This window comes from Schistocerca americana, chromosome X, assembly GCF_021461395.2.
Source record: "Schistocerca americana isolate TAMUIC-IGC-003095 chromosome X, iqSchAmer2.1, whole genome shotgun sequence".
Taxonomy (NCBI): Eukaryota; Metazoa; Arthropoda; class Insecta; order Orthoptera; family Acrididae; genus Schistocerca; species Schistocerca americana.
Window position 1 is genome coordinate 65,159,560 of NC_060130.1, and position 16,024 is coordinate 65,175,583.

Genomic DNA, 16,024 nt, shown 5'->3' on the forward strand with positions numbered 1-16,024 from the left:
CTTATTCTGGCCAGTTCACCCGAAGCGATACGCCACTTGACGAGGCATTTGGCTACCTTAAGAGAGTCATAGTTACTCCTGTCAGTTGCTCCCCGTTAAACCACAGTCACATCTACGATTTTCCTCTGCCGCTTTCACCAGCCGCGATACGCCATTATTTGTTGAAATTATGACTTTCACAGTACTCCTGCTAGGGGTTCCTCCAGTTTACCAATGTATTTCGCCTGTTGACGAAGCATTTGGCTACCTTAAGAGAGTCATAGTTACTCCTGTCAGTTGCTCCCCGTTAAACCACAGTCACATCTACGATTTTCCTCTGCCGCTTTCAACAGCCGCGATACGCCATTATTTGTTGAAATTATGACTTTCACAGTACTCCTGCTAGGGGTTCCTCCAGTTTACCAATGTATTTCGCCTGTTGACGAAGCATTTGGCTACCTTAAGAGAGTCATAGTTACTCCTGTCAGTTGCTCCCCGTTTTACCACAGTCACATTTTCAATCTTATTCTGGCCAGTTCACCTGATGCGATACGCTGTTATCCGTCAACCTAAAAAATATCACAGTACTCCTGCCGGAAGCTTCTCGAGTTTGCCGAAGTATTTCGCCTGTTGACGAAGCATTTGGATACCTTAAGAGAGTCATAGTTACTCCTTGCTGTTGCTCCCAATTTTACAACAGGCACATCTACAATCTTACTCTGGCCAATTCTCCTGAAGCGATACGCTAATATCTGTAGACATAAAGACTTTCACAGTACTCCTGCTGGGAGCTTCTCTACTTTGCCGATGTATTTCGCCTATTGACGAGGCATTTGGCTACCTTAAGAGAGTCATAGTTACTCCTGTCAGTTGCTCCCCGTTAAACCACAGTCACATCTACGATTTTCCTCTGCCGCTTTCACCAGACGCGATACGCCATTATTTGTCGAAATTATGACTTTCACAGTACTCCTGCTAGGGGTTCCTCCAGTTTACCAAAGTATTTCGCCTGTTGACGAACCATTTGGCTACCTTAAGAGAGTCATAGTTACTCCTGTCAGTTGCTCCCCGTTTTACCACAGTCACATTTTCAATCTTATTCTGGCCAGTTCACCTGAAGCGATACGCCATTATCGGTCAACCTAAAGAATTTCACAGTACTCTTGCCGGGAGCTCTCGAGTTTGCCGATGTATTTCGCCTGTTGACGAGGCATTTGGTTACCTTAAGAGAGTCATAGTTACCCCTTGCTGTTGCTCCCCATTTTACAACAGGCACATCTACAAGCTTACTCTGGCCAATTCTCCTGAAGCGATACGCTAATATCTATTGACATAAAGACTTTCACAGTACTCCTGCCGGGAGCTTTTCGACTTTGCCGATGTATTTCGCCTATTGACGAGGCGTTTGGCTACCTTAAGAGAGTCATAGTTACTCCTGCCAGTGTCTCTCCGTTAAACCACAGTCACACCTACCATTTTCCTCTGCCCCTTTCAGCAGACGCGATACGCCATTATTTGTCGACATCATGACTTTCAAAGTACTCCTGCTAGGGGCTCCTCCAGTCTACCAGTGTATTTCGCCTGTTGACGAGGCATTTGGCTACCTTAAGAGAGTCATACTTACTCCTGTCAGTTGCTCCCCGTTTTACCACAGTCACATTTTCAATCTTATTCTGGCCAGTTCACCCGAAGCGATACGCCACTTGACGAGGCATTTGGCTACCTTAAGAGAGTCATAGTTACTCCTGTCAGTTGCTCCCCGTTAAACCACAGTCACATCTACGATTTTCCTCTGCCGCTTTCACCAGCCGCGATACGCCATTATTTGTTGAAATTATGACTTTCACAGTACTCCTGCTAGGGGTTCCTCCAGTTTACCAATGTATTTCGCCTGTTGACGAAGCATTTGGCTACCTTAAGAGAGTCATAGTTACTCCTGTCAGTTGCTCCCCGTTAAACCACAGTCACATCTACGATTTTCCTCTGCCGCTTTCAACAGCCGCGATACGCCATTATTTGTTGAAATTATGACTTTCACAGTACTCCTGCTAGGGGTTCCTCCAGTTTACCAATGTATTTCGCCTGTTGACGAAGCATTTGGCTACCTTAAGAGAGTCATAGTTACTCCTGTCAGTTGCTCCCCGTTTTACCACAGTCACATTTTCAATCTTATTCTGGCCAGTTCACCTGATGCGATACGCTGTTATCAGTCAACCTAAAAAATATCACAGTACTCCTGCCGGAAGCTTCTCGAGTTTGCCGAAGTATTTCGCCTGTTGACGAAGCATTTGGATACCTTAAGAGAGTCATAGTTACTCCTTGCTGTTGCTCCCAATTTTACAACAGGCACATCTACAATCTTACTCTGGCCAATTCTCCTGAAGCGATACGCTAATATCTGTAGACATAAAGACTTTCACAGTACTCCTGCTGGGAGCTTCTCTACTTTGCCGATGTATTTCGCCTATTGACGAGGCATTTGGCTACCTTAAGAGAGTCATAGTTACTCCTGTCAGTTGCTCCCCGTTAAACCACAGTCACATCTACGATTTTCCTCTGCCGCTTTCACCAGACGCGATACGCCATTATTTGTCGAAATTATGACTTTCACAGTACTCCTGCTAGGGGTTCCTCCAGTTTACCAAAGTATTTCGCCTGTTGACGAACCATTTGGCTACCTTAAGAGAGTCATAGTTACTCCTGTCAGTTGCTCCCCGTTTTACCACAGTCACATTTTCAATCTTATTCTGGCCAGTTCACCTGAAGCGATACGCCATTATCGGTCAACCTAAAGAATTTCACAGTACTCTTGCCGGGAGCTCTCGAGTTTGCCGATGTATTTCGCCTGTTGACGAGGCATTTGGTTACCTTAAGAGAGTCATAGTTACCCCTTGCTGTTGCTCCCCATTTTACAACAGGCACATCTACAAGCTTACTCTGGCCAATTCTCCTGAAGCGATACGCTAATATCTATTGACATAAAGACTTTCACAGTACTCCTGCCGGGAGCTTTTCGACTTTGCCGATGTATTTCGCCTATTGACGAGGCGTTTGGCTACCTTAAGAGAGTCATAGTTACTCCTGCCAGTGTCTCTCCGTTAAACCACAGTCACATCTACCATTTTCCTCTGCCCCTTTCACCAGACGCGATACGCCATTATTTGTCGACATCATGACTTTCAAAGTACTCCTGCTAGGGGCTCCTCCAGTCTACCAATGTATTTCGCCTGTTGACGAGGCATTTCGCTACCTTAAGAGAGTCATACTTACTCCTGTCAGTTGCTCCCCGTTTTACCACAGTCACATTTTCAATCTTATTCTGGCCAGTTCACCCGAAGCGATACGCCACTTGACGAGGCATTTTGCTACCTTAAGAGAGTCATAGTTACTCCTGTCAGTTGCTCCCCGTTAAACCACAGTCACATCTACGATTTTCCTCTGCCGCTTTCACCAGCCGCGATACGCCATTATTTGTTGAAATTATGACTTTCACAGTACTCTTGCTAGGGGTTCCTCCAGTTTACCAATGTATTTCGCCTGTTGACGAAGCATTTGGCTACCTTAAGAGAGTCATAGTTACTCCTGTCAGTTGCTCCCCGTTAAACCACAGTCACATCTACGATTTTCCTCTGCCGCTTTCACCAGCCGCGATACGCCATTATTTGTTGAAATTATGACTTTCACAGTACTCCTTCTAGGGGTTCCTCCAGTTTACCAATGTATTTCGCCTGTTGACGAAGCATTTGGCTACCTTAAGAGAGTCATAGTTACTCCTGTCAGTTGCTCCCCGTTTTACCACAGTCACATTTTCAATCTTATTCTGGCCAGTTCACCTGATGCGATACGCTGTTATCAGTCAACCTAAAAAATATCACAGTACTCCTGCCGGAAGCTTCTCGAGTTTGCCGAAGTATTTCGCCTGTTGACGAAGCATTTGGATACCTTAAGAGAGTCATAGTTACTCCTTGCTGTTGCTCCCCATTTTACAACAGGCACATCTACAAGCTTACTCTGGCCAATTCTCCTGAAGCGATACGCTAATATCTGTAGACATAAAGACTTTCACAGTACTCCTGCTGGGAGCTTCTCTACTTTGCCGATGTATTTCGCCTATTGACGAGGCATTTGGCTACCTTAAGAGAGTCATAGTTACTCCTGTCAGTTGCTCCCCGTTAAACCACAGTCACATCTACGATTTTCCTCTGCCGCTTTCACCAGACGCGATACGCCATTATTTGTGGAAATTATGACTTTTACAGTACTCCTGCTAGGGGTTCCTCCAGTTTACCAAAGTATTTCGCCTGTTGACGAACCATTTGGCTACCTTAAGAGAGTCATAGTTACTCCTGTCAGTTGCTCCCCGTTTTACCACAGTCACATTTTCAATCTTATTCTGGCCAGTTCACCTGAAGCGATACGCCATTATCGGTGAACCTAAAGAATTTCACAGTACTCTTGCCGGGAGCTCTCGAGTTTGCCGATGTATTTCGCCTGTTGACGAGGCATTTGGTTACCTTAGGAGAGTCATAGTTACCCCTTGCTGTTGCTCCCCATTTTACAACAGGCACATCTACAAGCTTACTCTGGCCAATTCTCCTGAAGCGATACGCTAATATCTATTGACATAAAGACTTTGACAGTACTCCTGCCGGGAGCTTTTCGATTTTGCCGATGTATTTCGCCTATTGACGAGGCGTTTGGCTACCTTAAGAGAGTCATAGTTACTCCTGCCAGTGTCTCTCCGTTAAACCACAGTCACATCTACCATTTTCCTCTGCCCCTTTCACCAGACGCGATACGCCATTATTTGTCGACATCATGACTTTCAAAGTACTCCTGCTAGGGGCTCCTCCAGTCTACCAATGTATTTCGCCTGTTGACGAGGCATTTGGCTACCTTAAGAGAGTCATACTTACTCCTTTCAGTTGCTCCCCGTTTTACCACAGTCACATTTTCAATCTTATTCTGGCCAGTTCACCCGAAGCGATACGCCACTTGACGAGGCATTTGGCTACCTTAAGAGAGTCATAGTTACTCCTGTCAGTTGCTCCCCGTTAAACCACAGTCACATCTACGATTTTCCTCTGCCGCTTTCACCAGCCGCGATACGCCATTATTTGTTGAAATTATGACTTTCACAGTACTCCTGCTAGGGGTTCCTCCAGTTTACCAATGTATTTCGCCTGTTGACGAAGCATTTGGCTACCTTAAGAGAGTCATAGTTACTCCTGTCAGTTGCTCCCCGTTAAACCACAGTCACATCTACGATTTTCCTCTGCCGCTTTCACCAGCCGCGATACGCCATTATTTGTTGAAATTATGACTTTCACAGTACTCCTGCTAGGGGTTCCTCCAGTTTACCAATGTATTTCGCCTGTTGACGAAGCATTTGGCTACCTTAAGAGAGTCATAGTTACTCCTGTCAGTTGCTCCCCGTTTTACCACAGTCACATTTTCAATCTTATTCTGGCCAGTTCACCTGATGCGATACGCTGTTATCAGTCAACCTAAAAAATATCACAGTACTCCTGCCGGAAGCTTCTCGAGTTTGCCGAAGTATTTCGCCTGTTGACGAAGCATTTGGATACCTTAAGAGAGTCATAGTTACTCCTTGCTGTTGCTCCCCATTTTACAACAGGCACATCTACAAGCTTACTCTGGCCAATTCTCCTGAAGCGATACGCTAATATCTGTAGACATAAAGACTCACAGTACTCCTGCTGGGAGCTTCTCTACTTTGCCGATGTATTTCGCCTATTGACGAGGCATTTGGCTACCTTAAGAGAGTCATAGTTACTCCTGTCAGTTGCTCCCCGTTAAACCACAGTCACATCTACGATTTTCCTCTGCCGCTTTCACCAGACGCGATACGCCATTATTTGTCGAAATTATGACTTTTACAGTACTCCTGCTAGGGGTTCCTCCAGTTTACCAAAGTATTTCGCCTGTTGACGAACCATTTGGCTACCTTAAGAGAGTCATAGTTACTCCTGTCAGTTGCTCCCCGTTAAACCACAGTCACATTTTCAATCTTATTCTGGCCAGTTCACCTGATGCGATACGCCGTTATCAGTCAACCTAAAAAATATCACAGTACTCCTGCCGGAAGCTTCTCGAGTTTGCCGAAGTACTTCGCCTGTTGACGAAGCATTTGGATACCTTAAGAGAGTCATAGCTACTCCTTGCTGTTGCTCCCCATTTTACAACAGGCACATCTACAAGCTTACTCTGGCCAATTCTCCTGTAGCGATACGCTAATATCTGTTGACATAAAGACTTTCACAGTACTCCTGCTGGGAGCTTCTCAACTTTGCCGATGTATTTCGCCTATTGACGAGGCATTTGGCTACCTTAAGAGAGTCATAGTTACTCCTGTCAGTTGCTCCCCGTTAAACCACAGTCACATCTACGATTTTCCTCTGCCGCTTTCACCAGCCGCGATACGCCATTATTTGTTGAAATTATGACTTTCACAATACTCCTGCTAGGGGTTCCTCCAGTTTACCAATGTATTTCGCCTGTTGACGAAGCATTTGGCTACCTTAAGAGAGTCATAGTTACTCCTGTCAGTTGCTCCCCGTTAAACCACAGTCACATCTACGATTTTCCTCTGCCGCTTTCACCAGCCGCGATACGCCATTATTTGTTGAAATTATGACTTTCACAGTACTCCTGCTAGGGGTTCCTCCAGTTTACCAATGTATTTCGCCTGTTGACGAAGCATTTGGCTACCTTAAGAGAGTCACAGTTACACCTGTCAGTTGCTCCCCGTTTTACCACAGTCACATTTTCAATCTTATTCTGGCCAGTTCACCTGATGCGATACGCTGTTATCAGTCAACCTATAAAATATCACAGTACTCCTGCCGGAAGCTTCTCGAGTTTGCCGAAGTATTTCGCCTGTTGACGAAGCATTTGGATACCTTAAGAGAGTCATAGTTACTCCTTGCTGTTGCTCCCCATTTTACAACAGGCACATCTACAAGCTTACTCTGGCCAATTCTCCTGAAGCGATACGCTAATATCTGTAGACATAAAGACTTTCACAGTACTCCTGCTGGGAGCTTCTCTACTTTGCCGATGTATTTCGCCTATTGACGAGGCATTTGGCTACCTTAAGAGAGTCATAGTTACTCCTGTCAGTTGCTCCCCGTTAAACCACAGTCACATCTACGATTTTCCTCTGCCGCTTTCACCAGACGCGATACGCCATTATTTGTCGAAATTATGACTTTTACAGTACTCCTGCTAGGGGTTCCTCCAGTTTACCAAAGTATTTCGCCTGTTGACGAACCATTTGGCTACCTTAAGAGAGTCATAGTTACTCCTGTCAGTTGCTCCTCGTTTTACCACAGTCACATTTTCAATCTTATTCTGGCCAGTTCACCTGAAGCGATACGCCATTATCGGTGAACCTAAAGAATTTCACAGTACTCTTGCCGGGAGCTCTCGAGTTTGCCGATGTATTTCGCCTGTTGACGAGGCATTTGGTTACCTTAAGAGAGTCATAGTTACCCCTTGCTGTTGCTCCCCATTTTACAACAGGCACATCTACAAGCTTACTCTGGCCAATTCTCCTGAAGCGATACGCTAATATCTATTGACATAAAGACTTTCACAGTACTCCTGCCGGGAGCTTTTCGACTTTGCCGATGTATTTCGCCTATTGACGAGGCGTTTGGCTACCTTAAGAGAGTCATAGTTACTCCTGCCAGTGTCTCTCCGTTAAACCACTGTCACATCTACCACTTTCCTCTGCCCCTTTCACCAGACGCGATACGCCATTATTTGTCGACATCATGACTTTCAAAGTACTCCTGCTAGGGGCTCCTCCAGTTTACCAATGTATTTCGCCTGTTGACGAGGCATTTGGCTACCTTAAGAGAGTCATACTTACTCCTGTCAGTTGCTCCCCGTTTTACCACAGTCACATTTTCAATCTTATTCTGGCCAGTTCACCTGATGCGATACGCCGTTATCAGTCAACCTAAAAAATATCACAGTACTCCTGGCGGAAGCTTCTCGAGTTTGCCGAAGTATTTCGCCTGTTGACGAAGCATTTGGATACCTTAAGAGAGTCATAGTTACTCCTTGCTGTTGCTCCCCATTTTACAACAGGCACATCTACAAGCTTACTCTGGCCAATTCTCCTGAAGCGATACGCTAATATCTGTTGACATAAAGACTTTCACAGTACTCCTGCTGGGAGCTTCTCAACTTTGCCGATGTATTTCGCCTATTGGCGAGGCATTTGGCTACCTTAAGAGAGTCATAGTTACTCCTGTCAGTTGCTCCCCGTTAAACCACAGTCACATCTACGATTTTCCTCTGCCGCTTTCACCAGCCGCGATACGCCATTATTTGTTGAAATTATGACTTTCACAGTACTCCTGCTAGGGGTTCCTCCAGTTTACCAATGTATTTCGCCTGTTGACGAAGCATTTGGCTACCTTAAGAGAGTCATAGTTACTCCTGTCAGTTGCTCCCCGTTTTACCACAGTCACATTTTCAATCTTATTCTGGCCAGTTCACCTGATGCGATACGCCGTTATCAGTCAACCTAAAAAATATCACTGTACTCCTGCCGGAAGCTTCTCCAGTTTGCCGAAGTATTTCGCCTGTTGACGAAGCATTTGGATACCTTAAGAGAGTCATAGTTACTCCTTGCTGTTGCTCCCCATTTTACAACAGGCACATCTACAAGCTTACTCTGGCCAATTCTCCTGAAGCGATACGCTAATATCTGTAGACATAAAGACTTTCACAGTACTCCTGCTGGGAGCTTCTCAACTTTGCCGATGTATTTCGCCTATTGACGAGGCGTTTGGCTACCTTAAGAGAGTCATAGTTACTCCTGCCAGTGTCTCTCCGTTAAACCACAGTCACATCTACCACTTTCCTCTGCCCCTTTCACCAGACGCGATACGCCATTATTTGTCGACATCATGACTTTCAAAGTACTCCTGCTAGGGGCTCCTCCAGTTTACCAATGTATTTCGCCTGTTGACGAGGCATTTGGCTACCTTAAGAGAGTCATACTTACTCCTGTCAGTTGCTCCCCGTTTTACCACAGTCACATTTTCAATCTTATTCTGGCCAGTTCACCCGAAGCGATACGCCACTTGACGAGGCATTTGGCTACCTTAAGAGAGTCATAGTTACTCCTGTCAGTTGCTCCCCGTTAAACCACAGTCACATCTACGATTTTCCTCTGCCGCTTTCACCAGACGCGATACGCCATTATTTGTCGAAATTATGACTTTTACAGTACTCCTGCTAGGGGTTCCTCCAGTTTACCAAAGTATTTCGCCTGTTGACGAACCATTTGGCTACCTTAAGAGAGTCATAGTTACTCCTGTCAGTTGCTCCTCGTTTTACCACAGTCACATTTTCAATCTTATTCTGGCCAGTTCACCTGAAGCGATACGCCATTATCGGTCAACCTAAAGAATTTCACAGTACTCTTGCCGGGAGCTCTCGAGTTTGCCGATGTATTTCGCCTGTTGACGAGGCATTTGGTTACCTTAAGAGAGTCATAGTTACCCCTTGCTGTTGCTCCCCATTTTACAACAGGCACATCTACAAGCTTACTCTGGCCAATTCTCCTGAAGCGATACGCTAATATCTATTGACATAAAGACTTTCACAGTACTCCTGCCGGGAGCTTTTCGACTTTGCCGATGTATTTCGCCTATTGACGAGGCGTTTGGCTACCTTAAGAGAGTCATAGTTACTCCTGCCAGTGTCTCTCCGTTAAACCACTGTCACATCTACCACTTTCCTCTGCCCCTTTCACCAGACGCGATACGCCATTATTTGTCGACATCATGACTTTCAAAGTACTCCTGCTAGGGGCTCCTCCAGTTTACCAATGTATTTCGCCTGTTGACGAGGCATTTGGCTACCTTAAGAGAGTCATACTTACTCCTGTCAGTTGCTCCCCGTTTTACCACAGTCACATTTTCAATCTTATTCTGGCCAGTTCACCTGATGCGATACGCCGTTATCAGTCAACCTAAAAAATATCACAGTACTCCTGGCGGAAGCTTCTCGAGTTTGCCGAAGTATTTCGCCTGTTGACGAAGCATTTGGATACCTTAAGAGAGTCATAGTTACTCCTTGCTGTTGCTCCCCATTTTACAACAGGCACATCTACAAGCTTACTCTGGCCAATTCTCCTGAAGCGATACGCTAATATCTGTTGACATAAAGACTTTCACAGTACTCCTGCTGGGAGCTTCTCAACTTTGCCGATGTATTTCGCCTATTGACGAGGCATTTGGCTACCTTAAGAGAGTCATAGTTACTCCTGTCAGTTGCTCCCCGTTAAACCACAGTCACATCTACGATTTTCCTCTGCCGCTTTCACCAGCCGCGATACGCCATTATTTGTTGAAATTATGACTTTCACAGTACTCCTGCTAGGGGTTCCTCCAGTTTACCAATGTATTTCGCCTGTTGACGAAGCATTTGGCTACCTTAAGAGAGTCATAGTTACTCCTGTCAGTTGCTCCCCGTTTTACCACAGTCACATTTTCAATCTTATTCTGGCCAGTTCACCTGATGCGATACGCCGTTATCAGTCAACCTAAAAAATATCACTGTACTCCTGCCGGAAGCTTCTCCAGTTTGCCGAAGTATTTCGCCTGTTGACGAAGCATTTGGATACCTTAAGAGAGTCATAGTTACTCCTTGCTGTTGCTCCCCATTTTACAACAGGCACATCTACAAGCTTACTCTGGCCAATTCTCCTGAAGCGATACGCTAATATCTGTAGACATAAAGACTTTCACAGTACTCCTGCTGGGAGCTTCTCAACTTTGCCGATGTATTTCGCCTATTGACGAGGCGTTTGGCTACCTTAAGAGAGTCATAGTTACTCCTGCCAGTGTCTCTCCGTTAAACCACAGTCACATCTACCACTTTCCTCTGCCCCTTTCACCAGACGCGATACGCCATTATTTGTCGACATCATGACTTTCAAAGTACTCCTGCTAGGGGCTCCTCCAGTTTACCAATGTATTTCGCCTGTTGACGAGGCATTTGGCTACCTTAAGAGAGTCATACTTACTCCTGTCAGTTGCTCCCCGTTTTACCACAGTCACATTTTCAATCTTATTCTGGCCAGTTCACCCGAAGCGATACGCCACTTGACGAGGCATTTGGCTACCTTAAGAGAGTCATAGTTACTCCTGTCAGTTGCTCCCCGTTAAACCACAGTCACATCTACGATTTTCCTCTGCCGCTTTCACCAGCCGCGATACGCCATTATTTGTTGAAATTATGACTTTCACAGTACTCCTGCTAGGGGTTCCTCCAGTTTACCAATGTATTTCGCCTGTTGACGAAGCATTTGGCTACCTTAAGAGAGTCATAGTTACTCCTGTCAGTTGCTCCCCGTTAAACCACAGTCACATCTACGATTTTCCTCTGCCGCTTTCAACAGCCGCGATACGCCATTATTTGTTGAAATTATGACTTTCACAGTACTCCTGCTAGGGGTTCCTCCAGTTTACCAATGTATTTCGCCTGTTGACGAAGCATTTGGCTACCTTAAGAGAGTCATAGTTACTCCTGTCAGTTGCTCCCCGTTTTACCACAGTCACATTTTCAATCTTATTCTGGCCAGTTCACCTGATGCGATACGCTGTTATCAGTCAACCTAAAAAATATCACAGTACTCCTGCCGGAAGCTTCTCGAGTTTGCCGAAGTATTTCGCCTGTTGACGAAGCATTTGGATACCTTAAGAGAGTCATAGTTACTCCTTGCTGTTGCTCCCAATTTTACAACAGGCACATCTACAATCTTACTCTGGCCAATTCTCCTGAAGCGATACGCTAATATCTGTAGACATAAAGACTTTCACAGTACTCCTGCTGGGAGCTTCTCTACTTTGCCGATGTATTTCGCCTATTGACGAGGCATTTGGCTACCTTAAGAGAGTCATAGTTACTCCTGTCAGTTGCTCCCCGTTAAACCACAGTCACATCTACGATTTTCCTCTGCCGCTTTCACCAGACGCGATACGCCATTATTTGTCGAAATTATGACTTTCACAGTACTCCTGCTAGGGGTTCCTCCAGTTTACCAAAGTATTTCGCCTGTTGACGAACCATTTGGCTACCTTAAGAGAGTCATAGTTACTCCTGTCAGTTGCTCCCCGTTTTACCACAGTCACATTTTCAATCTTATTCTGGCCAGTTCACCTGAAGCGATACGCCATTATCGGTCAACCTAAAGAATTTCACAGTACTCTTGCCGGGAGCTCTCGAGTTTGCCGATGTATTTCGCCTGTTGACGAGGCATTTGGTTAATTTAAGAGAGTCATAGTTACCCCTTGCTGTTGCTCCCCATTTTACAACAGGCACATCTACAAGCTTGCTCTGGCCAATTCTCCTGAAGCGATACGCTAATATCTATTGACATAAAGACTTTCACAGTACTCCTGCCGGGAGCTTTTCGACTTTGCCGATGTATTTCGCCTATTGACGAGGCGTTTGGCTACCTTAAGAGAGTCATAGTTACTCCTGCCAGTGTCTCTCCGTTAAACCACAGTCACATCTACCATTTTCCTCTGCCCCTTTCACCAGACGCGATACGCCATTATTTGTCGACATCATGACTTTCAAAGTACTCCTGCTAGGGGCTCCTCCAGTCTACCAATGTATTTCGCCTGTTGACGAGGCATTTGGCTACCTTAAGAGAGTCATACTTACTCCTGTCAGTTGCTCCCCGTTTTACCACAGTCACATTTTCAATCTTATTCTGGCCAGTTCACCCGAAGCGATACGCCACTTGACGAGGCATTTTGCTACCTTAAGAGAGTCATAGTTACTCCTGTCAGTTGCTCCCCGTTAAACCACAGTCACATCTACGATTTTCCTCTGCCGCTTTCACCAGCCGCGATACGCCATTATTTGTTGAAATTATGACTTTCACAGTACTCTTGCTAGGGGTTCCTCCAGTTTACCAATGTATTTCGCCTGTTGACGAAGCATTTGGCTACCTTAAGAGAGTCATAGTTACTCCTGTCAGTTGCTCCCCGTTAAACCACAGTCACATCTACGATTTTCCTCTGCCGCTTTCACCAGCCGCGATACGCCATTATTTGTTGAAATTATGACTTTCACAGTACTCCTTCTAGGGGTTCCTCCAGTTTACCAATGTATTTCGCCTGTTGACGAAGCATTTGGCTACCTTAAGAGAGTCATAGTTACTCCTGTCAGTTGCTCCCCGTTTTACCACAGTCACATTTTCAATCTTATTCTGGCCAGTTCACCTGATGCGATACGCTGTTATCAGTCAACCTAAAAAATATCACAGTACTCCTGCCGGAAGCTTCTCGAGTTTGCCGAAGTATTTCGCCTGTTGACGAAGCATTTGGATACCTTAAGAGAGTCATAGTTACTCCTTGCTGTTGCTCCCCATTTTACAACAGGCACATCTACAAGCTTACTCTGGCCAATTCTCCTGAAGCGATACGCTAATATCTGTAGACATAAAGACTTTCACAGTACTCCTGCTGGGAGCTTCTCTACTTTGCCGATGTATTTCGCCTATTGACGAGGCATTTGGCTACCTTAAGAGAGTCATAGTTACTCCTGTCAGTTGCTCCCCGTTAAACCACAGTCACATCTACGATTTTCCTCTGCCGCTTTCACCAGACGCGATACGCCATTATTTGTCGAAATTATGACTTTTACAGTACTCCTGCTACGGGTTCCTCCAGTTTACCAAAGTATTTCGCCTGTTGACGAACCATTTGGCTACCTTAAGAGAGTCATAGTTACTCCTGTCAGTTGCTCCCCGTTTTACCACAGTCACATTTTCAATCTTATTCTGGCCAGTTCACCTGAAGCGATACGCCATTATCGGTGAACCTAAAGAATTTCACAGTACTCTTGCCGGGAGCTCTCGAGTTTGCCGATGTATTTCGCCTGTTGACGAGGCATTTGGTTACCTTAAGAGAGTCATAGTTACCCCTTGCTGTTGCTCCCCATTTTACAACAGGCACATCTACAAGCTTACTCTGGCCAATTCTCCTGAAGCGATACGCTAATATCTATTGACATAAAGACTTTGACAGTACTCCTGCCGGGAGCTTTTCGATTTTGCCGATGTATTTCGCCTATTGACGAGGCGTTTGGCTACCTTAAGAGAGTCATAGTTACTCCTGCCAGTGTCTCTCCGTTAAACCACAGTCACATCTACCATTTTCCTCTGCCCCTTTCACCAGACGCGATACGCCATTATTTGTCGACATCATGACTTTCAAAGTACTCCTGCTAGGGGCTCCTCCAGTCTACCAATGTATTTCGCCTGTTGACGAGGCATTTGGCTACCTTAAGAGAGTCATACTTACTCCTGTCAGTTGCTCCCCGTTTTACCACAGTCACATTTTCAATCTTATTCTGGCCAGTTCACCCGAAGCGATACGCCACTTGACGAGGCATTTGGCTACCTTAAGAGAGTCATAGTTACTCCTGTCAGTTGCTCCCCGTTAAACCACAGTCACATCTATGATTTTCCTCTGCCGCTTTCACCAGCCGCGATACGCCATTATTTGTTGAAATTATGACTTTCACAGTACTCCTGCTAGGGGTTCCTCCAGTTTACCAATGTATTTCGCCTGTTGACGAAGCATTTGGCTACCTTAAGAGAGTCATAGTTACTCCTGTCAGTTGCTCCCCGTTAAACCACAGTCACATCTACGATTTTCCTCTGCCGCTTTCACCAGCCGCGATACGCCATTATTTGTTGAAATTATGACTTTCACAGTACTCCTGCTAGGGGTTCCTCCAGTTTACCAATGTATTTCGCCTGTTGACGAAGCATTTGGCTACCTTAAGAGAGTCATAGTTACTCCTGTCAGTTGCTCCCCGTTTTACCACAGTCACATTTTCAATCTTATTCTGGCCAGTTCACCTGATGCGATACGCTGTTATCAGTCAACCTAAAAAATATCACAGTACTCCTGCCGGAAGCTTCTCGAGTTTGCCGAAGTATTTCGCCTGTTGACGAAGCATTTGGATACCTTAAGAGAGTCATAGTTACTCCTTGCTGTTGCTCCCCATTTTACAACAGGCACATCTACAAGCTTACTCTGGCCAATTCTCCTGAAGCGATACGCTAATATCTGTAGACATAAAGACTCACAGTACTCCTGCTGGGAGCTTCTCTACTTTGCCGATGTATTTCGCCTATTGACGAGGCATTTGGCTACCTTAAGAGAGTCATAGTTACTCCTGTCAGTTGCTCCCCGTTAAACCACAGTCACATCTACGATTTTCCTCTGCCGCTTTCACCAGACGCGATACGCCATTATTTGTCGAAATTATGACTTTTACAGTACTCCTGCTAGGGGTTCCTCCAGTTTACCAAAGTATTTCGCCTGTTGACGAACCATTTGGCTACCTTAAGAGAGTCATAGTTACTCCTGTCAGTTGCTCCCCGTTTTACCACAGTCACATTTTCAATCTTATTCTGGCCAGTTCACCTGATGCGATACGCCGTTATCAGTCAACCTAAAAAATATCACAGTACTCCTGCCGGAAGCTTCTCGAGTTTGCCGAAGTATTTCGCCTGTTGACGAAGCATTTGGATACCTTAAGAGAGTCATAGTTACTCCTTGCTGTTGCTCCCCATTTTACAACAGGCACATCTACAAGCTTACTCTGGCCAATTCTCCTGAAGCGATACGCTAATATCTGTTGACATAAAGACTTTCACAGTACTCCTGCTGGGAGCTTCTCAACTTTGCCGATGTATTTCGCCTATTGACGAGGCATTTGGCTACCTTAAGAGAGTCATAGTTACTCCTGTCAGTTGCTCCCCGTTAAACCACAGTCACATCTACGATTTTCCTCTGCCGCTTTCACCAGCCGCGATACGCCATTATTTGTTGAAATTATGACTTTCACAATACTCCTGCTAGGGGTTCCTCCAGTTTACCAATGTATTTCGCCTGTTGACGAAGCATTTGGCTACCTTAAGAGAGTCATAGTTACTCCTGTCAGTTGCTCCCCGTTAAACCACAGTCACATC